The sequence below is a fragment of the Hippopotamus amphibius genome, chromosome 6 (assembly GCF_030028045.1).
Source record: "Hippopotamus amphibius kiboko isolate mHipAmp2 chromosome 6, mHipAmp2.hap2, whole genome shotgun sequence".
Classification (NCBI taxonomy): domain Eukaryota; kingdom Metazoa; phylum Chordata; class Mammalia; order Artiodactyla; family Hippopotamidae; genus Hippopotamus; species Hippopotamus amphibius.
In genome coordinates, this window is record NC_080191.1 from 48609648 (window position 1) to 48632881 (window position 23234).

General features: G+C 38.8%; 1 protein-coding gene across 6 annotated transcripts in view; it reads right to left on the reverse strand.

Annotated features, from left to right (window-relative positions):
• The window catches only part of PLAGL1 (PLAG1 like zinc finger 1), a 63979-nt gene that overhangs the window by 22518 nt on the left and 18227 nt on the right, over window positions 1-23234 (reverse strand). For 5 of the 6 annotated variants that reach the window (XM_057738741.1, XM_057738743.1, XM_057738739.1 and 2 more), the window contains exons 3-5: window positions 22811-22852; window positions 8571-8644; window positions 4423-4454 (exon numbers count right to left, since the gene is read on the reverse strand). The gene's annotated coding sequence lies outside the window, so the exon portion shown is untranslated. The remainder of the gene's footprint in view (window positions 1-4422; window positions 4455-8570; window positions 8645-22810; window positions 22853-23234) is intronic. The other variant, XM_057738740.1, reaches the window with a different exon arrangement.

Below are 23234 nucleotides of genomic sequence, written 5' to 3' on the forward strand. Positions count from 1 at the left end.
CCCCACCAACCCCTTACATGGCAACTTGAGCTTGCTCACTTCAGGAGTGTACACACACACAAATGCTAATGTGTAGAGGAGTTTTTCTACTGCTTTTAATAGATGACAGATCAGTTTCAAATTTTAAAATCCTACAGTATGATACTTCAATAGACCCACAATCCTTAATTTTAAAATGTCTCAGGTACTCCATGTGGCAAAAGTCTTAAACATTTAGATCATCTGATATATTTAAAACGTGTGCTAAAGTTCATAATGTTGTAACCTAAAAGATTTTCAATATCTCATGTAATCTTGCCCCAGAAGATCTTTAAGTATTTATACTATAGGCTTTGTCCTACTTGCAACTGGGTTAGAAAAACCCTGATGTTTTCCCCTGCTTTCTGCAAGTAGAAAAAAAACAACAACATGAAATTGCTTACATCAAATATTCAAAATAGAACTCAGAGGAAATGGCATTTTTTTAAGTCAACAGTATTAGAATACCATAAAACAGGTACGCAAATCTATGTAATAACAAAATCTAAAACAAATCACGAACTGAAAAAAATCAGTGACCAGTAGACATTCATTTTCAACAAAAGCTTCGTATCTTCATATAGATTTATCAAATGCGCAGGGTAAAAAGGATGAAGTCTCCAATTTCCATACACAATTCAGTGGTTACCAAACCTGGCTATACATTAGAATCACAAGGGCAGTCTTTTAAAAATACAGATTCCTAGGCTACAGTACAAACTAACACAGACCGACAGTATCGCTGGGATGCTGGGAACATGGGCACTTATGTTTTCACCAAGTCTCCAGAAAAGTCTATAGCCAGCTTTGCACCACTGTTCCCTGGTGAACATTTGGAAACAGGTATCTCTGTTCACCAATTAATTATAAAAGTTGGCTTCTTCCAACTAAGACTATTCCAACCAGTCGATCCTCTTAGGGGGAAAGCTTTTCGGGATTTTACCAGTACAAAGGTAAATCTATTATGTAACAGCCAATTATATCTCACCTAAGTGATTTATTCACTTGGTTGCCTGTTTTCTTCTCTTAATTTGATCAAAAAGGCTATGTCCATTTATTTTGAATAACATCCTTCTAAGTTAAAAACAGAAGAATTAAGGCCATTTTCAGACAACAAAAGTTTAAAAATACCCCACCGCAACTTAGGGGAAAGCTGGAGGTGAGTAGGTTCTTTCAATCATCCAGAGTGTTTGTTTTAAACCTATTCCTCACTTTGCATGTGTAAACACTTCACAAATCATCTTCGCGGTCCATCTCTCTTCTCAAAAATACTCAACCTTTATCATGGTGGTTTAATGGGGTGGTCTCCAAAGGCCTATATTAATTTTTTTAAGAGCTTTAAACAACATTAAAGCAAGAGAGTAAAATTCTTCTGGATGATTCCTTCTTTGCTCCTACCCATCTCACCAATGGACAATACCGATTTATGAATTCAGAGAGGCAGGGGCTCTCCTCTGCTTCACTAGAAAGGGCGCACATGACATGAAGTACGCAAACCAGGCAGCAGAGTAGCTTAGCTTCATTGTCAAAATATTCAAATTATCACTAAAAGAAAGCGATTCCTTTCTGAATTCAACAATACTCCTTGGCCTCCGAGGGCTCACACTGGAGCTTATTCTTAAGCCCTTCAATGTAAGCAGCACTAGTGAAAGCGGAGAACTCTGGCAGGGAGGAGATCAAGTCCCTCGGCCTTTCCCACCTGCCATCTCAGCCCTAGTCTAATGCTTAAATAGTTAACAATGCAACAGAGAACCTGAAAGCATGCGTGGCCCCAGGGGAAAAATCATGTGCAGTCTACAACAATTTAATAAAGCAGGGCAGAGACAGTTAGGAAAAATAACACATCTACGTTTGACAGGATGCTACTTGCAGACTGATTTCAAAAATCAAAGAAAAAGGTTTTAATATGTCGATTCTAATTTTTTTCTTTAAAGAATATGGTTTTTAAAATGACCCTATAACATTAAACACTTCTAAATATACTTCTTTCTGAGCTCCAGAATAGCAAGAAAAATCACATTTTTCTAGGAACAGGGACTGGCGCACGGCAAACAGATCAGTTAGTGAATTGTCTTAAATAAAAGGGAGATATTGAGGGGGAAGTGATTTGTTTATTCAGTGATGACAAAAACCAAAGTTTCCTGAATCTAGAGCGGTAAGATTTCTAGAATGCATTTTTGCTGTCACAATCTGTTTTTCTAGGCATTAGCTTCTGAGAGCCGCATTTCAGAAACATGTCTTTTCTCTGTTAATGAACTGGTTTAGCTGCCTGCTGAGCGTTCACTGAAACCCGAATTGAACAAAGGGATTTCCCTCCAGTTTCAGCTCATTCACTTGGAGCTACTCCTGATTTTGCTTAAGTAAATTCTTCAAACTGACTTTTTTATTTCAAATGATTTGAGTGGAAAAGAACTGGGCAAGCCTCGACACCGGGAGGCCTGCCTTGGCTTTTGGCGAAAGACTCCTCTGGGTTGAGGATGTGCAGGGCCTGTTTTCGAAAAGCCTCTGAGATAAGGTTTTTCTTTTCCAAGGACTGTAATTCCAGATGGAAAGGAGCCCACCTGATTTGGTAGATTACGGACAACTAAATCTTACTTTGGTGAGCTGCTGCATCACGGTGACTGAGATCCCAGCCCTGAAGTGGAGGCCGTAAACAGGATATTCACACTCATCTCACGACAAGAGTCATTTTGAACACGACACCGAGGAGCATGTTGCGAAAGGGTTGCTCGAAAGGGTCACTCAAGTTTGAACAGATCTGTGAGCCTGGCACCTGGCCCTCTACCTTCTCACACAATTCCTGGGGGACTTCAGTCACAACCCAAGGTTTCAACTGTTCCTTGGGGTCACAGGTCTCCCAAATCTCTATCTTCAATCCTGAATTTCTTTCAGATTTCAGGCGAATCCGTCTACCTTCCTTCTGCACCTCTCAGCTTAAACATGGTCAGTGCCCCTGAAGGTCACCTGTTCTAAAGCAGGGGCTCCACACGGCTACCTCTCCAGGCTTGCTCCTCCAGCATCACTGATTTTAACTACTGGCACCACTATATATTAAGAGTTAATATTTATTGGATGTTCACCAGGTCATGGCCATCGTTTTAATCACTTTACTTAATGCTCCGAACAACTACATGAGTAGGAACCATGAACCCCATCTTACTTATGGGGAAACTGAGGCTTAGAAGTGATGCCAATCTGCCCATGGTCACACAATCAGCGAGCAGCTAAGCAGGGCTATGCATCCAGAGTGTGGATTTGAGTGTCCACATTATTAATAGGTCAGTCTCTTCACCATGTTGCTTTCCAGCTGCTCCAAAGTCAGAAACTCTGGAGGCATACGAGATTTTCTCACTGACTAAACTATACAGATTCTTCGAGCTTAATGCCTCTCAAATCTGCTTCCTTCTCTTCATTTCCATAGTTACCAGTGTTTGGGTGATGTTTTGCCTTCATTACGGCCTCCAAATCAGTGCAGCAGGACAACTCTGGAATTTTACTTTGTCCTCCCAACATCCTTTCTAGCTCATTTAAAACAGGTGCAGGCTTTGTAATTCCTTGTATTTTAGCCCAGATGACAGCAGAAGCAGTCTGTCTTTCCTAATGTCTAAACCCAATGAGGAGATTCTGCCCAACTTCAGTGTCGGGAGAAGGAAAGGATGGTAAGAGGGTGAGAAAAAGACACTCTCCCTCCACCCCCAGCTCCTGGGGCTGGAAAGGAAAAGGTGCCCTGGCACAGCTCTGTCCCCAAGGCAGGGCAGAACCCTCTAGAGGACAGCTGCAGGTACGCTCAGGAAGGCCAGGCCTGGGGCAAGAACAGCAGGACTTCAAGAGACCACTATCCCACTATCATCATATACCAAAGGCCAGCCCTCACCTAACAGATGCCATGGAAATCTCCAGGTTCTAGGACACACTCCATGGGGGAAAGGGAAACACCTAAAAATGACTGCAATGAAATTTCTCTCTAGGTTGACAAAATGGGGAATACAAAAGGAAGTACTTCCTGTATACTTGACACCATGGAGTAAGATACAGACTTGTGAGGGGTGCCTGAGTAAGGTGCAAAGAATCACAGACTCGTGGGCATCTGTGCTACAGACTAGCTTCAACTGCTACAATGGAAGCCAGATTAGTTTTCAAAGAAAGCCACCCCTTCACCTCCCCCCGTCCCCCCCCCCCCCCCATCACAGAGAGGAGTGTGGACTCTGCAAAGGTGCTGGGAACCTGGCGACAGTCCTATGCTTTAGTCCCTGGGGCAGATAGAGAAGTAAGGAAGGGAGGGAGGGAGGGAGGGAGGGAGGGAGGGAGGGAGGGAGGAAGGAAGGAAGGAAGGAAGGAAGGAAGGAAGGAAGGAAGGAAGGAAGGAAGGAAGGAAACAAGAGCAAATGTTAAGAGTTTACTCACAAGATTAACGCCTCTGATTCCTATGCAAATACCTAGAAAGGGAGAGGCAGAGAAAGTTATCTTTAAGGCTTTTATCTTAAACTCTGAATTGCTTAAAATCCAAAGGGAAAAATGAAGTCTACTAGGAAGAGGAAAGAGTGAGGCCAGCGCTGCTAGAATCTTGAGGCCCAGGACACCCCTGCTTCCGAGCCTGGACGTGCTTCCCAGACCAGCTGCCGGGACGGAGTGGGACTGCTGGTTTCCAGAAGATGGAAGTTAGAGTGTGCTGGAAACTGAGGTGGTGTCAGGCAGGAGAAACGATATAAATGTGACAAATATGTTGATTCAAAGATGTTGCAGTAATGATAGGTCCTTGTGGCACCAAATGTCTACAGGGATTTGGACTTTAAGGTCAGTCACGTCCTCAAAACAAATTCCATTTAAATTCTGTGGCTAAATATCTGAGACTTTGGATGAGGCTTATGAAGGCCCTGATGAAAACCAGAGAGGATTCTAGATAAGCCGAGATGTATCAGCCTGTATGCTGAGATTAGAACTTTTAGAACAGAGACGTCCGGCTGGAAGAACTTCAGACGTACAAGAATCAGCAAACAGGGGACCCCATTTTCCTGCTGCACAAGCACCCACTCAGTCTGCCAAGCATGTGGGTGTGTCCAGAGAGAAGACAGACCTGGGAGAGGAGGATCTGTCTGGGGAGCAAGTGCCCCATCACAGAGGCAGGGTGTGCCAAGCCAGTCTCCCCTCTCTGCTTTGGTTATTAGGAAAATGAAAATTTTGTTTTAAATGGTACCCAAGAAGAGAACCCACAGACAGGGAACGTGGAAGCGAGGGTGTGCTGAGCAAGCAGAGAGAGGTTTGGAAAACCAGAGCGAGCAGAGCATGGGGCCACTCTGCTCTCACAAGGGTCTGGCCTCTGCTGACATGCGCTTCCCTTCTCACACCAGACAGGGGTGGCCCAGAGGGGAGAGAGGAGGGGGCAGTCCGTGAACACTCACAGGGCTCAGCACTCACAGCCCTCACCCCCCAACTGGGGCAACCATGTACCGGAGGCTACTTTCCCATCTATGGTGCCCCAAGACGTAGTGGGGGTGGAGAGTATGCTGGAGAATGGGGGACCAGCCCACTCTACTGGCCAGAATTCAACTTTCCTGTGGCTTCCTTCAAACTACTACCAGCCTGACAAGTAAAGAGCTTATCAGGAAAGGGACATTTCCACGTACTGGAGACCAAGATCCCTACTGGCTCCTCAGTCTCACTGTTCTCAGACTGGCTCGCCTTCATCCCTTCATTCTAATCACAATGCTGCTGTCAGAGTGATTCTTCTAACATGCAAATATGTTCTCGTCACTTGGCTGCTTGGAAGTCTTCAATGGTCCCATTAATTTCTGTCAGTTGCAACCAAGAGTCCTGACGGATCCACTGAAAGTTTTTAATCAGGAGAGCAATATGCTTGGGCTTGAAAAATAGAAAGAGACCTCAGACAGCAGATGGACAGATGACGCTCCTGCATTTATCCATTCTATACATTAAAATCAGTAAAGTAGTAATTCCTTAGGAAAAACCTCAGAAAACAATTTTTAAAAACTGTGCACAAAAAGACTAACTGCAATAACTGAACACTGAAGCTTCTCTGAGAAAAGAAGTGTTCACAGGGAGCTCTAAATCGCCCCCGAATTGGAACTAGCGATGCTCTAATGTGCTATGAGTTGAATATACAGGGCAAATGGGACCCATTTTAGAAAAACAGCAAAAAACGATGATCACCCAAATGTGGTTCTAATTTACATGTTGATTGTGCATGTGTGTGTGTGTGTGTGTCTGTTTTATGAATCACTTTTAATCGTATGCTCAAACAAGAAGGAAAAAATTACCTTGGTAAATGCCACATAATGAATCAATTAAGTTATTCTCCAAATAAAGTGCACTTTGTTATAGTATAAACATGCATAACTCCTAGCGCTATTTTAAACACATTGATAGAGAAATGTGCTTTATTTATTAATTTTAACAATAATATGTAACATTCTTTCATATTATGACCCCCCAATGCCCTTCATCCCCAACTGCCTTCATTTCAACTTTTTGTCTGTTCAGGGAGACAAGGTAAAAACAAAAACTTATGCTATTCCTTAGATAGTAACTTTCCTCACCTAAAAGCGGTATAATAACGTGTTTTACTTCCCCTTATTCTTTTACCAGAAGCATACTCTACTTAATACGAGGTTGTGTTCCTACAGTTAGTTTAAAAACGTTAACCAGGTGATAGTACTCTGCCAGATGCAGCCTAAAGAAGGTGGGCTGGTGGAGTGCAAAGAGCACCGGCCTTGGAGTCAGATGGCTCTAGGTCTGAACACTGGCCCTGCTACTTGCTAGGTATGTACGTAACCTTTGGCAAGGTCCCTAATTCTCTTTGTGCTCACATCCCTCCACCTGGCAGAGCTGTTATAAGATTATGCATTACATACGTCCATACAGAGGCACAATGACTGCAGCAGAGTCTGAAGTTTATGTACAAAATAGATGTGGCCTGCTAATAAGTATCGAGAATGATTTTACACATTGGGTAAGTTCACAATTAGGAAATATTAACAACCTGTATCAGAATACAATACATATAACAGAAAGAGTATAAATTATTGACTCAGTTCAATAATCTTTCCTTAATTTGGGTCAGCATGACACAATTCTATCTTCTAATATGTGCTTGAAAAGAAATTTCTAATTATTTCCTGCCTGCTTCGAAGTTTTGTATGTCACGTATTTGAAAGATTTTTAAATTCTTAAGCAGTATAATATTATTAGCTGTGTTTTTAATGGCAATGTCACGTTTAACTAGAGAAAACAATTACAAATGGGCCTGGCGTGAATTGGTCTTACAGGTATCATAAAGTTACCCAAATGACATATAGAAGTGGTTCTGGCAACTTTGGATTTTGCTAGAATCTTTCTTTTGAATGTGTGGGTGGGAAAGTGGATTAATTTCAATTAGAACAATTTGCAGAACAGGAATTTAAACACACACACACATCTAATATCGTCTTCACTTTGGCCTTTCACCTGGGGCAGCTGTGGACAGCCTTTCTAGAAGTCAGTCCCAAGAGCAAAATAAATTTGGAAGTGGTTTATCTAGTTGAGGGGAAAAAAACCCCAAAAAACTCAAGTGTAAGACGGGATATAAGAAAACTTACAAAGAAGACTGGAATAAAAAAAATATGGCATATTACAGTCAAGGACATTCTGCAAAAAAATATGTGGAGAGAGGCCAAGAGTTATGGTTAAGCAACACTGTTAGCACTAAAGCTGCAAAACAGGAGGAGGGTTCCTTCAGGGTGAAGAAGGTAATGGGCTTCAACAGAGAACTAATATATGTTACAGGAGGAAAAACAACCAAAATGTCAGATATGAAATTTAAGGCTGGAACTAGGTGTCATTATTTTGAAACAGGCGTTTAAAATAAATCATAATCTCCATATGCATGATGGAGGAAAATAAAAAACAAAAACTTCTGGTAAATACTGGAAATCCTGTCAACCACGAGTTCCCTCAAATGCAGGGGCAAATTTAGGTTCCCTGAGCTGGATTTAGCTGCATATTTATTTCACAATTTTAGGAAACTTGGACAGAATATACGCAAATTGAGGATCACCTCCTATTCTGACTTTAGAAGCATGATTCAGAGACTGAATTGTAATGTATGCAACATACTAAATGTGATTCTAAATGGAGGATAATACCCCAAAATTCCCCCTAGTATTAATTTGTTTTTATTATGTCTTTTTAAATGTCAGGAAGGGAGAGCACAAGTTTCCAGTAAATAAGTCATGATAAAAGTCATTTGTATAACGCCCCTTATTTCTAAAGTTATGAACAAATATATATGACAGTTCTTGGCATGTTCTCTTGATTTTTCTAAAAAGTAAAATATAGGCTTTCATATTTCCCAACCCTCTTTCTTCCCTCAAGGTCTGCAGTTCCTCAAATGAAAATTCTCGGAGAGCAAGTGTTTTCTGGAACATAAGCCCCTCTACCGTGGAGAGCGGAAGACTCTCGGATGTGCGCTAACGTAGGAGAATGAGAACACAGACTCACGACTGGCCACGGAGAGCAGCCTGGGCAGAAGTCAGAGGGTGTAGCGGAGACACACTTACCTTTCTAAGTTTGAGGTACAGAGGAGTTTCAGATGTGACATGAAACAGAGGCCACATCAGATGTGAGAGCAATCCTAGAAGAAAAAAAAATCAAAAGGTTAAGAAAAAAAAAACGGCATTGAGAAAAACCACACTGATACTGTGTAAGGAGACATTTATATACAGAACGTGAGTTCAGGAATGCCAGGATCAAAAGCTTCTCTCCGTCAATATGCCATCCTGTTGTATTCCAACCTTCCAGAGACACATCTCCAAGTTCTTACAGGATTTTTAGTTTGAGAGACACGACACGGTGACGAGCTAGGGCCATGGTGCCAGAATGCCTACGTTCAGATCCAGGTGTCACCTGCAGCCACTCAGAAACCTCACACCACTTGCTGAACAGCTCCCTGCCTCGGCTTCTCGCCTGTAAAGCAGAGACGACTATAACGGTACCTACAGCCCAAAAGCCTTTTGAGGATTAAATGAGTTAATGTGAGTGAAGTGCTGAACACTGCACCTGGGAAGCAAGGTGTACTCCTGTATTTTCAGCTCTTTTCCAGAGACCCCAATTCAAATGAAAATATCTCGGAGCCTCAGGAAGAAATCAGATGATAATCAGAACCTTTTGTAAAAGGGTCAACTAAGAACATTATCCTTTAGGAAAAGGAAGCAAGTACCGAGCAGGGCTGAGGGTACGCTGGGGAAGGAGATGACAAAGGGCACGGAAAGACCATTAAAGGTCCAAAACCAAACAAGCAGGCAAACAAAAAACAAACAAAAAAGCCCAAACCAAAAGGAATCTTTGCTTAACTCCTTTTTTATTTTTCCTTCAAAGACAAGGTTACTACTCAGAGGAGAGGCCTGAAGGGCAGAACTTGTTGACAGTAAGCATACCCGTCTTTCTTGTAATTCAACCTACCCCATAAGGAGGATGTCTCCCTTTCAATGACTAGATAAGCCTATATTAGGGCCGTTTTATTTGGATGGACGGAAACCGTCTAAGAGGGAAGTATCTGGTATCTTTCTGCTAGGAAGTTTGCCTATGGAGATAAAATACATAAACACAAAGACGTAATGTGTGTCGATCCCCCAAACGTATTTTGAGGGTTTGACTCAAACTATTTGAAATTCTTTTTCTTGCATATGACAACAGTCTTCAGGCCTGATAAAAGCGCTCCTTTACGGAGGATCATGTAGTTGACGTTATCTGGTTCTATAAACACAGCAAGAATACAACTTTAACTGCAGTCACTCCCTGGGGCCGGTATGTAGTTCTATCAATGCAGACAAGATATGCCTCACCGCTTTTAAGCTGAAACATCAAACGGAAAAGTGTCGTTTGATTTCCTACTTCTCCTTCCACCCTCTACCCCTCCCAACTTTGGTATGATGTCACACGAAATTACTTCCAGAAACTGGAAGGATTGAGCAGCCAAGTTATAAAACCTAAGTGCAAGGCTTACAGCTTTCTTATCTACAAGTTAATACTTACGGGGGCGAGAGTCTATCAATGACCAAGGCCATGGTAATTTTCCTGTTTCGTAAGAAATCTAAAATCTCAGCAGAATCACAACCTGCTGAATTGACCACATTTGTACGACCCACAACAAAACCTATCCCTCTGCAAGACTGCTACCACGACTCACAAATTTGTACACCTGTATTTTAAACAACATCCCTACTTGTAATCAAGACCGAAAACCAAATAGGTATCTTTTAACATAGTCTTGGTGGTAAAAATATAACAAAAATAACATGGAGAATAAAATATTAGCCAGCTCCTGTACGTGTGTGTGCTTACCTACCTTCCCCCTCCACCACCCCCACATTTTCTAAAGTTTTCCATTATGATTTTAAGATACTATTTTTCCCAAAGAATGCTGACAACGATTTCCCACTTAAAGTTCTGGTTTAAAAAGAAATCAGGTTTAACTTGAGAATAACTCGGAAATTAGGCTTGTCCTAGGGTCCTGTGAAATCATGGGAGTTAGTCCTTTAGAATCAAAATTTCCCTTACACTTTTCACTGAGAAGTCAAGGTGTTTGCTTCCTTTAACAACAGGTTCATAACATACAGTGGTGGCAAAGCTGGTTAAAGAAACTATCAAAGGTTTTGTTCTGCATTATTTAACGTTACATCATAGAATTAAATCATGTAAAATGGAAGTCTATCCATCCCAATTACTAAATCTGGTCAGCTGAAAGTCTACAAAATTCTAAAAGTTTTTTCATCTTCTTACTGAAAATATCTACACATTATGCTGAGACTTATTTTTAAAAAAGAATATTAGAGAAGAGAGCTCAGATTTGAAAAGGACAATGTCATACACTTTCTATGCCTCCTGTTCAGAGGCTGATGGACTGCCCAACAAACTTGCCACACTGAAAAACTATTTAATAATTCTCCATAAAGGAAAGATTTTAAAAAGCTATAGCAACAATCAGGTAACAACCGATCAATCAGGTCTTCCTAAAACATAGTATTTGCAGTTGAAGCCTGGAGAAGTAATTACATTCAAAGTAATGTACAGGGAGCTATCACTCCCCACTCACTGAGCACACATTCACTGAGCCAAGAGCTTCGCTGGGCCTGGAGATATAAAAATGAATACGACACAGCTGCTTTACTTCCAGCTAAAAGAACACACCGAAACAAAGAGCTACAGGGCAATGTGTTAAGTGCTGTAACAGAGGTGTGCACAAAGGGCTGAAGGCCAAAGGAAGAAGCTATAAATTCTTCCTGGGAAATCAAGCAAATGAACGGAGAGAGAAAAAAAGGTATGGTGATGTTTCCTTGGGATAAACTCGACTACTTCTTTACTGTGTTGTCAAGAGTAAGGCAGTCATTTTAGGATTTATGAACTGTTCTTATCACAAGTGCTAAATTAGTCTACAAGCCAGTTGCATTTATGTTTGACACAGACATCCGGTTATAATATTCCAAGAATATACATTTTTAAAAATAAATGTGATTTGTAGTATTCCCACTCAACACACAATCCAGAACAGCAGGAACAACTAACGTGAATGAAACTTAGATACAACGTTCAAAGATGTTTTGAAATATAAATGAATGAAAGACACATTCCAGAGACTTAGTAATATCATACTAACAATGCTTATTTTAAGTATCAATTTTTTTCTCTTCTTCTTAAAGCAAAAATAAAAGAATCACCTGATTATATATCATGGTTAATATTTGTCTTTCTCTACTTCTGTGTTCAAAAAAATAAGGAGGGTATTGAATCAACTTCTACTTAACATCATTTATTATGCATATCATATTCCTACTTATAACACAGTTGTGACAGAACCTCCATTGTTCATTACACACTAGCCCCAAACTTGAGTAATTCTAAAGTAAGCATGAGAAACCACCGTCTCCTTTGGGGTGAATTTCCAAATTCCTCTGTGTTAAATTGAGGTCTAATTTTCCCTGTGCCTGGTTTTCACAAGAAGGTCCATTCCACCCCATGTGCTCCTTTTCAGCTGTCAATAAACAGAGGCAGTGAATTCCCCCACGGCTTCACAAAGCTAGTTAGGCAGAGCCATTCATTCCTTCAGGAAAACAGGGCATTGATTTCAGTGAGTTCCCAGGGAGCAGCTGCAACAAAGAGATCAAAGGCCCACCTCTCTTTCCCTCCATTGCTTTCATTAGGCCAGGCCCAGACAAACAGCGACAGGTTTCCTCGAGACAGGGAGAGGGCCCGGCAGACCACCTCATGGTTCAATTCAAATTCATCCGTTTCCTACATTCCAGTGACAGTCCAGAATGCTAACCATGACAAACCAGCACAATCACCCGGCATAATATACTGCTCGCTAGTTCATCCAAGGTCAGAGGGAGAAAACAAGCACTGGGGGAAGTCCTCTGCTTCTAGGGCCCGCTGAGCCACGATGGCCCCCCGACATTCCATAAATAAACTTCGCCTGCTCACTCTCCCTTTCTCTCTCCACCCTGCAGTCCCACAAGCGATGCTCTCACTTAATCTGCAATTTCTTTCGTGTCACCATACCCAAACTACTCGGACACTCTATTCTCAACCTAATGGTTCCACTGATGACAGGAGGACGGCTATACGCACTGCCCTTCTTCGTTCACACCCAGTAAACTACTACCATATGATGAACTGAGAGCTGTATAACTCTTGGGGCTTCCCTCAGGCCTCATCTCCAGCAAAGGCCACGTGATCTAAAGAGAGACTCCATTTGCATAAATTCTGTTTGCAAAACACAAACACAAACAGAGATAGAACAGTTAGCTTTCTGATGTGAGCTAGGTAATCACCGAAACTGGCAATCCAAGCTCTTCGATAACAGTCTGTAGGTTAATGAGCTCTTGTGTGCGTGTGTGTGTGTGTGTGTGTGTGTGTGTGTGTGTGTGTGAGAGAGAGAGAGAGAGAGAGAGAGAGAGAGAGAGAGAGAGAGAGAGAAGAGCATTAGTGAGGGGGAGGGGAGGGCCAGAGGGACTAGGAAAGAAAGTAGATTAACCTGATTGGTTACCTACACTGAACACACAGAATTAAAAGATTTCCAAAGTCTCCACTGAATTCCGAACTGCTACTTTGACACCACATGCATGAATGCCTGTAACAAAATGCATTCATTTTATTGTGCTCCCTTCCATTTCTGCTGCTAATCCTGAGTAAACATGGGAAGAGATGGGTTAAGTTTCAAAATTCCTAAACCAAAAAGAAAATAAACAATATTGGAATGAAAGGTATGGAGAACTCACTCCTTGACAAAGAACACAACTTTCCCATGTGCCCATCTTAGGAGCTTCGGGACTGACCTGCAGGGTCCATTCACTGATTACTCATTTGACTGCCAACCATGCCATTTTGTATAGGGTGCTGAACAGCCCTCAAGGTAAAGACTTTCACTCTTCTCAAACTGGGACAGAAATAAACTTAGAAAATACAGAACTCCCAACTGCGCAGGAAAGGTAGTGGAATTCCTAGTAGGCTCCGTGTGACAGTTATATTAGGAACCTCAAAGCTGACTCTGGCACTGACTCACTTTGGCCTCTGTGTCTCCCTACTCTTCCAAAATGGAGACAGAAACATCTGTGAAGAATTCCTTTACTAAGTATTGTGAAATAACCGTTCCTCAAAAACGATGTACCTCATCGAAGAGAGCTGGTCTTATGAGTAGAAACTCCTTCTATAATGGATCACACTAATTCAATAGAGCTGCTCTGGAAACTCACTGCGTTTCCATAAATCAAATCATTTTTTAAAAGCACTCAGAAAATTTACTACTTGAAGAAAGGCTATGGCAAATGACGAAATATATTCATCAATTCATCTATATACCTTTCAAAAGCATTTACAAAGCACTTAGAAACATCAATTTGATCTTCACCATAACCATGTGAGACAGGTGGTTTTATGAATTTCTATTTTTGAATGAGGAAAAAAGCCTCAAGAGAGGTAATAAATTGATTTGCCAAAGTCACAGAACAAATAAGTAGATGAGTCACAACTTTAAATACTGTTTCTAAATCCCATGCTGTTTCCACTGCACCTAGCTACCACCTCTGCATATAATTATTCACTGACGTTCTCCATAATTGTATTCAATAAGTAATCAGAATCTATTTCTAAACCCACTGCACTGTACCACTCATGCAAGAAGGCAATGTTTAAGAGTATGGACTCTGGTGTCAGATTCACACTAAATGTTAGTGTCACCTTTTAGTAGTTTTGTAAATTAAGCGATTAACAATATTTCCAGAACCTCAGTTTCTTCATCTGTAAAAGAGGAATAATAACTTCTTTCATAAGGTTTGCAAAGGATCAAATTAGATAACCTGTATAAAGCACCCAGAGCAGTGTTAGCATATAAGAAACGCTCAATTATAGTAGCTACTATCATTGATGTTGAAAATCAAACCAATATAAAACTTGATAAAAGGGGGAAAATGCTTCCTTTTCAATAAAAAGACAAAATTTAACTTTCAGCTTCTAGATTACATGATTCCCTCTAGCACTAAAAATTTAGCACTCAAGTCTAGGATTTCATGGGGCCAAGTAATAAACCAAGATCAAACTATCATAAAAGATAAGCTACTATACAAAATAGAAACACCAATTGAATTGTCTTAAAAAAAAAAAAACTAATTGAGGCAAGTCCCTGGTTGCTATAGAGCAGCAATGTGGTTTTTCTTCTTGCCGTTTAACCATTTTAAGTAGAAATATACTGGTGTTAGGCAGAAATTCACAGACTATTGCCACATGAAGAGAAAAATACCTAATGGAATATTTGTTTTATGTAGCCAGTGCATTAAAGTTTTCAAAGAACTAATACACGTCTTACATCACTTGACCCTCACACTACCTGCTAGGAGAAAATGGATTAACTTTGTAGCACAACAAAAGACTGCCAGTGATAAACGGCAAACTTTACTTTTTACTCGTCTCATTTTTCATAACCCCTTATTGATAGATGATGGTATGTAGATGCTACAGTGCAAAGTGCACAAAATACTATGGGAAGACAGAGACAGGCCAGTAAGTCTTGGAGAACCAGAAAAGGCATTGGAAAGGAGATAACATTTATCCAACTTTTACCTAGTATACAAGCACGTTTAAAATATTCCTGATTGTCCCTGAGCTTCATGGGATTTTCTCTGAATTCTGAATACGTCATTCAGTGATTTAGTTATCCTTCACTGTTTTTGCTGATCTGCAAACTTAAATGGATCCTCCTTTAAAAAAATTTTTTTACCCAATGCTTTGATATTTATAAAGGCAGGGAACTGAGGACATTGTTTGACTAAACACCACTTGAGGCTCCTTCTAATTCTACAGTTCTGTGATTTTTTTAAAAATCACCACTCGTTCTTATATTGCATTACCTACTATATAACACATCAGTTTAAATGTGTTTATTAATCTATAGCCTATTAACACTAAGAGAATTTTTTTTCCTTCACTACCATTTATCTCAGAAATTAATAGTTAGGAAGAGCTCTTAAGAATGTTTAAGGGAGCATGCCTCACTAAAGAAACTCAGTCCCTAGCTGTGGAAGTTTGATGGTTATTTCTCTCCTATGAAGGACTAAGAATTGCCTTTTTATAACCACCTCTAATTGTCTTCTCCAACAATATGAAACAAACATATTTTTTAACAAAAGACATTCAGATATTTGAAGACAATGTTAACAATCCCTTACCTTGAACCATTAATTTGAGACTGTCCTTTCCTAATATAGGTACCTAGTGCTATAAGTTTTCCACTAAGCACTGCTATAGTTGCATCCCAGTTATTTGGAATTATGTTTCATTTCCATTCAGCTGAAAATACTTCCCAATTACCCTTTATATTTCTTTTATGTCACATGGGTTATTTGTAAAATTCACCTGTGTGACCATTTGGGCCTGGGTGTTTTCTTTTTTGGAAGGTTTTTGTTGCTGGTAGTAGTATTGTTTGTTTATTTTTAATATATACTATTAATTTGGTGTCTTTAATAGATATAGGGCTGTTTAGGTAATCTATTTCTCCCTGAGTTTCGGTAGTTTATATCTTTCTAGGAATTGGTCCATTTCATTTAAGTTCTCAAATTTATGGGCAGAGGTTGTCTGTAGTATTCTCTCAGTAGCCCTGTAAAATCCATGAGGTCAGTAGTCATGGCTCCTCTGTCCTTCCTGACACTGGTGATTTATGTCTTCTCTCTTTTTCCCTTGGTTAGTCTCACTATAGGGTTATAGGGTAACCATTTTATTAATCTTGTTCAAAAAACCAGCTTTTCATTTTGTCGATCTTTATCGTTTTCCTATTTTCAATTTTGCCGACTCCTCTAATTTTTATTATTTAATTTCTTCTGCTGGCTTTAAGTTTAATTTGCTTTTCTCTCATTTCATAAGGTAGAAACTTCAGTTACTGATCTTAGGTTTTTTTCTAATATAAATATTTCATGCTACAAATTTCCTTCCAAGCACTATTTTACTTGCATCCCACACATTTTTAGACTATAATTTCAATTTTAAAGTATTTTTAAATTTTTCATGAGATGTCTTTGATGCAACACATGATTTAGAAGTATGTTAATTTCCATATATTTGAGAATTTTCACACTTTCTGTTATTAATTCCCATTTTAATTCCTTTATTGTCTGAGAATGTATTTTGTATGAGTGGCATTCTTTTAAGGGCAAGGTGTTCTGTACAGCCTAGAATGTGCCCCTGGGTTATTTAGAAGTGTGTTGTTCAGTTACAAGATATTTTTCCAGTTACCTTTCTGTTCTAATTTAATTCCATTATGGTCATGAACATTCTTTGTATGATTTAAACCCTTTTAAATTAATTGGCTCACTTTCTTACCCAGAATATGGTCTAGCTTGATAAATGTTCTGGGCGTGCTTGAAAAGAATGTGTGTTCTGCTTTTGTTGGGTAGAGTGTTCTTTAAATGTCAATTAGGTCAAGTTGGTTGATGGTGCTCTTTAAGCCTTCTACATCTTTATTAGTTTGTTACCTGCTTGATGTATTTATTGAGAGAAGGGTATTGAAATCTCACTATGTTTGTAGATGTGTCTATTTCTCCTTGTATATACTGAAATTCTGTTATAAGGTGCATAAACATTTAAGATGATGTTTTCTTGATGAATTTACCACTTTATCATTATGAAAGAACTCTCTTTCTCCCTGGCAATACACTCTGCTCTAATTTCTACTTAGTCTGATATAAATATAGCCACTCCAGACTTTTTTAGGAGTTAGTGCTAAAGTGTATATTATTTTCCAGCCTTTAGCTTATAACCTATTCGTGTCTTTATGTATATGATATGCACTTTTTTTGCAGGCAGCATATAGTTAATCCTTGCTGTTTTGTTTTTTAAAAAACCCTAATCTGATATTCTTTGCCTCTTAATGAGAGTATTTAGACCATTTATACTTAATGTGATTATTTATATGCTTAAGGTTGAAGTGTAACATCTTGCATTTTTTGGATAAATTTATTTATTTATTTATTTAATTGGCTTGTTAGGTCTTTTTTTTTTGCTGTGCGTGGGCTTTCTTTTTAGTTGTGGTAAGTGGGGGCTACTCTTCGTTGTGGTGCACAGGGCTCCTTATTGCTGCGGCTTCTCTTGTTGCACAGCACGGGCTCTAGGCATGTGGGCTTCAGTAGTTGCAGGACATGGGCTCAATAGTCGTGGCTCACGGGCTCTAAACTGCAGGCTCAATAGCTGTGGCACATGGGCTTAGTTGCACCATGGCATGTGGGATCTTCCTGGAGCAGGGATCAAACCCGTGTCCCCTGCATTGGCAGACGGATCCTCAACCACTGCACCACCTAGGAAGCCCCGCATTTTTTTTTTTTTTTTGTATTTGTCCCCATCTGTTCTCCATCCCCCTTTCCCTTTTTTCCCTGCCTTCTTTTGAACTTGTTATTTTTTCCTGATTTATCTCCTTTGGCTTATAACTTTTTTTTTATGCTTTAGTGTTGATTAAGGGTTTATGGCTATATTCTTAACTTATAACAATATCCCTAACTTACAACAATATCCCTTCAGGGGAAATTATACTTCTTCACATATAGTAGAAAAACTTCAATATTATAATTCAATTTTCCCCTCCTGACCTTTGTGCAATTATTGTCACACCTTTTATATAACTCCAACTCCACTATTACTATTTTTGTTTAAATGATTATCTTTTTTAAAAGATTTAAATTAAAAAACCTTATACATTTACCCAGGTGGTTGTCACTTCTGGTGCTCTTTATTTCCATTTGGTACTATTTTCCTTCTTCCTGAGGACTTTAACATTTCTTGTAGTGTGGGTCTAATGGTGATTAATTCTTTAAGCTTCTGCATATCTGAAAATGTCTTTATTTCACTATCTTTTTTTGAAAAACATTTTCATTAGCTATAGATTTCTAGGTTAATAGTTTTTTCTTTCATTACTTTAAAGACATTGCTCCACTGTCTTCTGGTTTACATTGCTTTTGATGAAAAGTCTGCTGTCATTCTTTGTTCCTCTAAATTTATAGTTTCTTTGTTCTCCACTTTAAAATCTTTCTCTTTATTACTGGTTTTAAATTATCTGATTATCTTGTGCTTTGGTGTAATTTTCTTCATTTTTTTTTTTTAATAACTGCTAGATATTTGTTGAGCTTCTGAGATTTGTGGGCTTATAGTTTTCTTCAAATTTAGCAAATTTTGAGCCCTTATTATTTAAAATACTTTTTTCTTGTTCCCTCCCTCCTTTGGAGACTCTAATTATACATATATTTGGCTATTTAAAGTTATCCCACAGCTCACTGATAGGCTTTTTCCTCAGGATTTTTGTGTGTGTGTTTTATTTTGTATAATTTCTACTGCTATGTCTTCAAGTTCATACAATCTTTCTTTCTGCAGCATCTAGTCTGCTGTTAATCCTATCCAGTGTATTTCATCTCAGATGTTTATGTTGTCTCTAGAAGATCAACTTCGGTCATTTATAGCTTTCAAGTCTCTCAACAAATTTATACTTCCTCTATTATCTTGAACATACAAACTTATACTAATGGTTTTAATATTTTCATTTAGTGAATGGTTATTAAAATCTTATTAAATTACTTAAAATCTGTTTATTAAATCTGGTTATTAATATCTTTATTAAATCTGTTTCATTTCTGAGTCTATTTTTATTTACTGGATTTTCTCTTAACTACTGAATTTTCCTATTTCTTTGCATATCTGGTAAATTTTGATTGAATGCTAGACATTGTGTACTTCACCTTGTTAGGTGCCAAACATTTTGTGCTTCTTTAAGTACTCTTGAGCTTTGTTCTGGGTTGGAGTTAAGTGACTAGAAACAATTTGACCCTTTTTTTCTTTATTTTAACTTTTGTCTGCACTGTGAGGCATGCGGGATCTAACCCATGCCCTCCGCAATGGAAGTGCAGTCTTAACCACTGGACCTTGAGGGAAGTCCCTCAATGTCGCCCTTTAAACCAGCACTCTGCAAATTATGGTCCACAAGCCAAATCTGGCCCAGAGTCTATTTATGTAAATAAAGTTTTATTAGAATACAGCCACCCCCATTCATTTACATATTGTCTATGGCTGCTTTAACATTACAATGGCAGAGCTAAGTAGTTGCAGCAGAGGTCATATTGCCTGCAAAGCCTAAAGTATTTTCCATCTGGTCCTTTACTAAAAATTTTGATTCCTTTTTAATGGCTTACTTTTAAGATTTTTGTTTTGTTTTGGTTTTTTGGTTGCATGGTGCAGCTTGTGGGAATCTCAGTTTCCCCACCAGGGATTGAACCCACATCCACAGCAGTGAAAACCTGCATCCTAGTCACTGGACCACCAGGGAATTCCCACTTTTAAGATTTTTTAGGTAGGATCAGGGCAGCTGTTAGTCTAGGGCTAATTTTTGCCTCACCACTGAGGCAATGCCCTTCTAAGCACTCTATCTAATGCCACTTGTATTACAAAGTTTTTCTACTCTGAATGGTAGAGATGCATACTTTTCAGCCCTACATGAGCTAACTTCCCCTTCCCAGTGGTTTTTCTCCAAGTCTTGAGTAGTGCTCTCCTAAGCATGCAATAATCAGCACTCAGCTGAAGACTCCAAGGGAACCCTCTAAAGATCTTCAGAGCCCTCTCTCTCCTCTCTGGTCCTCTGTCCTGCAAATTCTAGCTGCCTCAATCTCTCTGAATTGCCAGCTTTATCACCTCAATTCAGGGTGACTACTGGGCTGTGTTTGGGTTCCTCGCTTACACTGTGGCCTTGGGCACATCATTTGTTTCCTTTATCTCAGGTTTAACTGTCTTATGCCACTTGCCACGCAATATCTGAAAAACTTTTGTTTCAAACATTTTGTGGGGTTTTGTTTGTTTGTTTTGCTAAGACAGGACAATAAATCAGTTCCTGTTACTATGTCATGACTGGAAGTGACCTCAGTATGAAGTTCCAATTCCTTACACTTGCATTAATGCTTTATATTTACAAATAAGTACTGACAAATCTACATTATCTCATTTCAACCTCTCCACATTGCTAAAGTGTAGAGATTACAAAAAATTGTCTGGGGTTACATTACAGAGCAACCCATGTCTCCTAGTCATTTTTTCCTTCCATAAAATATATAGAATTTTTTCAAAATTTACTATATATGTAATGACATTAATGATAAGAGACTGTCTTCTCTACAAAGTACAGTGTAAAATAATTTACTAGTATCTCCAGCTTACAATACTGAGCAATATCAGATTAAAGGATTAATAGTTACTGAACATTGCTAATGGCCAAGTCTGTCACCTCAATTAATCCTCATAAGCCTCACAGCTATTATTATTTCAATTTTATAAAAGACAAATCATGGCTAAGAAAGCCTCACTAACTTGCTTATAGTGTACTTACCGGAATCACAGCCAGAATTCAAGCCAGGCTATGCTTGGTTCTAAAACTTGTGCTATCCACCATACTGTCTGCTCTCTAATTTACAGCTCTTAAAAAGAGCACTTCTGCAACTAAATTCTGATAGAACACTCTAAATCTTCAATAACAAAATGGTATTAGGAATCATTTACTAAAAGTATCAAGATTTATTCATTTTTACCAAAGAACTTCTAATCAAACAAGCACTGAAAAGAAAATGAAGTATATTCTTGGAAGAAATTTCTAACCTAGTTTTTTTCCCAGTAATCCTTAGAAATATACAGATGATTGAGATTTTGGTTGCTTTTTTCACTTACCCATGTCTGTGGTCAGGAGGCAACAGGAGAACATTGTATTAGGCAAAGTCAGTAACTACTACATAATCCATTTTCCCTATGCTACTTTCCCATCTTTGTAAACAAAATACACAAAAATTCCTACGCTTGTGGTGCTCACCTTCAAGTGAAAGGGAGACAGATAGGTAAAATATATATCAGAAGGTGGTTAAAAAAATAATGTACTGTAGTGATAGGAAGTGCTGGGAGTGTAAGGCAGGGAGAAACAGTGGTAATTTGAAGTAAGCGGGTCAGGGAAGGCCTGGATGAGAAGATGACAATTTTGCAAAGGTCTGAAGGAGGTAAGGAGGCAAGTCATGAGGCTATTTGTAGGAATAGCAATTGCAAAAACACAATGTAGGAACAAGAATATTGGTATGGCTGAAGAAGTGAGTGAGGGGGAGCAGTAAAAGGTTAGGTTAGATCAGAGGTAATGGGGGCCCATATCGTGTAGAAGTTGATAAGCCTCTGTGAAGAGTGTTACTGGAGCAGAAAAGTAACATGATCAGACTTAAAGAGTTTTAAATAATTTATCTGGCTGCCATTTGGAGAATGGATTATAGGGGAGAAAGTATAAAAGCAGGGAAACCAGTTAGGACGCTATTTTAATGAAAAGATGAAGACTTGGACCAATATGGTAGTGGAAGATATGGCAAGAAGTGGTCATCTTCTGGATATATTTAAGGTAGAGCTGACAGTATTTCCTGACAGCTGGCTGTATAGGGGGTGATAGAAAGAAGAGATGATGATATGCCACAGAGACTATCAGAGCAACTGGAAGAATGCAGTTGCCATTTACTGAGATAAGGAAGACTAAGGAAAAAGAAAGTTTGGTTGGAGTGGAGAGGATTAGCCATTTAATACTGTAAGTGTTTTCAGTGATACAGGGAATAATTCATTTCCCAGGTTAAAAACGTTTGTTCAAATCTATTTCAAATGTTTACATTTCACTGAATTTTTTAAAAAACTCATAAAATGAGAGATCTAAATTTTTCTTCAATATACTACAAAGAAGTTACTGAACAGAAATATAGCTACTCCAAATGATAAAATGAGAATAAAGCTAAATTCTCCCAACTTGCAATTTTCTCTTCTTTTCATCTAATTGCCAGATTTCCAAAGACAAATGAAACAGAATTTGTTATACCTCATTAGTCAAACCATAGCTTTCTCCCAGGATGTTGTGTCCCTCTAATCACCTGCCACAAGGATGTTCTAGGTGAAGACTGTGATGTCCAATAGGATGGATGTATATACAACCTCAGCTCCACAGATGGTACTTCACTTCTGCTAATCATAACCCTGATAGGAAGTCACTCCAAAGAAACAGATGGCCCTAGCCCAAGATGTGTAATTCAAACTTTTTCAAAATAACTATCACCTAATGGTACCAGAAAAAGTGAAACTGTCCTTAAAATAATATAAGAACTAAAGAATTTAAAAGTTTTGTTCTAATTTTTGTTCAGGTTCTCTAGAAAAATATTCTCATGTAATTAGGAAACATAAAAGGTTGGAGGTGAAGGATAAAAAAATTAAAATATCAACTTACAAAAGCCAATGATGACTATGTTGTCAATCAGGTGGGAAAAACCTAAAAACAAAAACAAAAATTATTTATTAGTTTTATATAGTAGTTGTGTGTGCATTTTTAATTGCAACTTTATTGAGATAATTGCAGATTTACATGAAGTTTTAAGAGATTTCTTGAGTATCCTTTATTCAGTTTCCCCAGCAGTAATATTTCACAAAACTAAAGTACACTGTCACAATCAGTATATATACATATGCTATATATCATACATATTATACAATATATTGGTCTTTTGAGATTTCCCCAGTTTCATTCTATTTGTGTGTATGCATTTAGTTCTATAGAATTTTATCATCTGCAGGTTCACAGATTTCCCCCCCACAACCACAGCCGAGATAGTGAGCACCACAATGATCCTTCATGTTGTCCTTTCATAAGCACA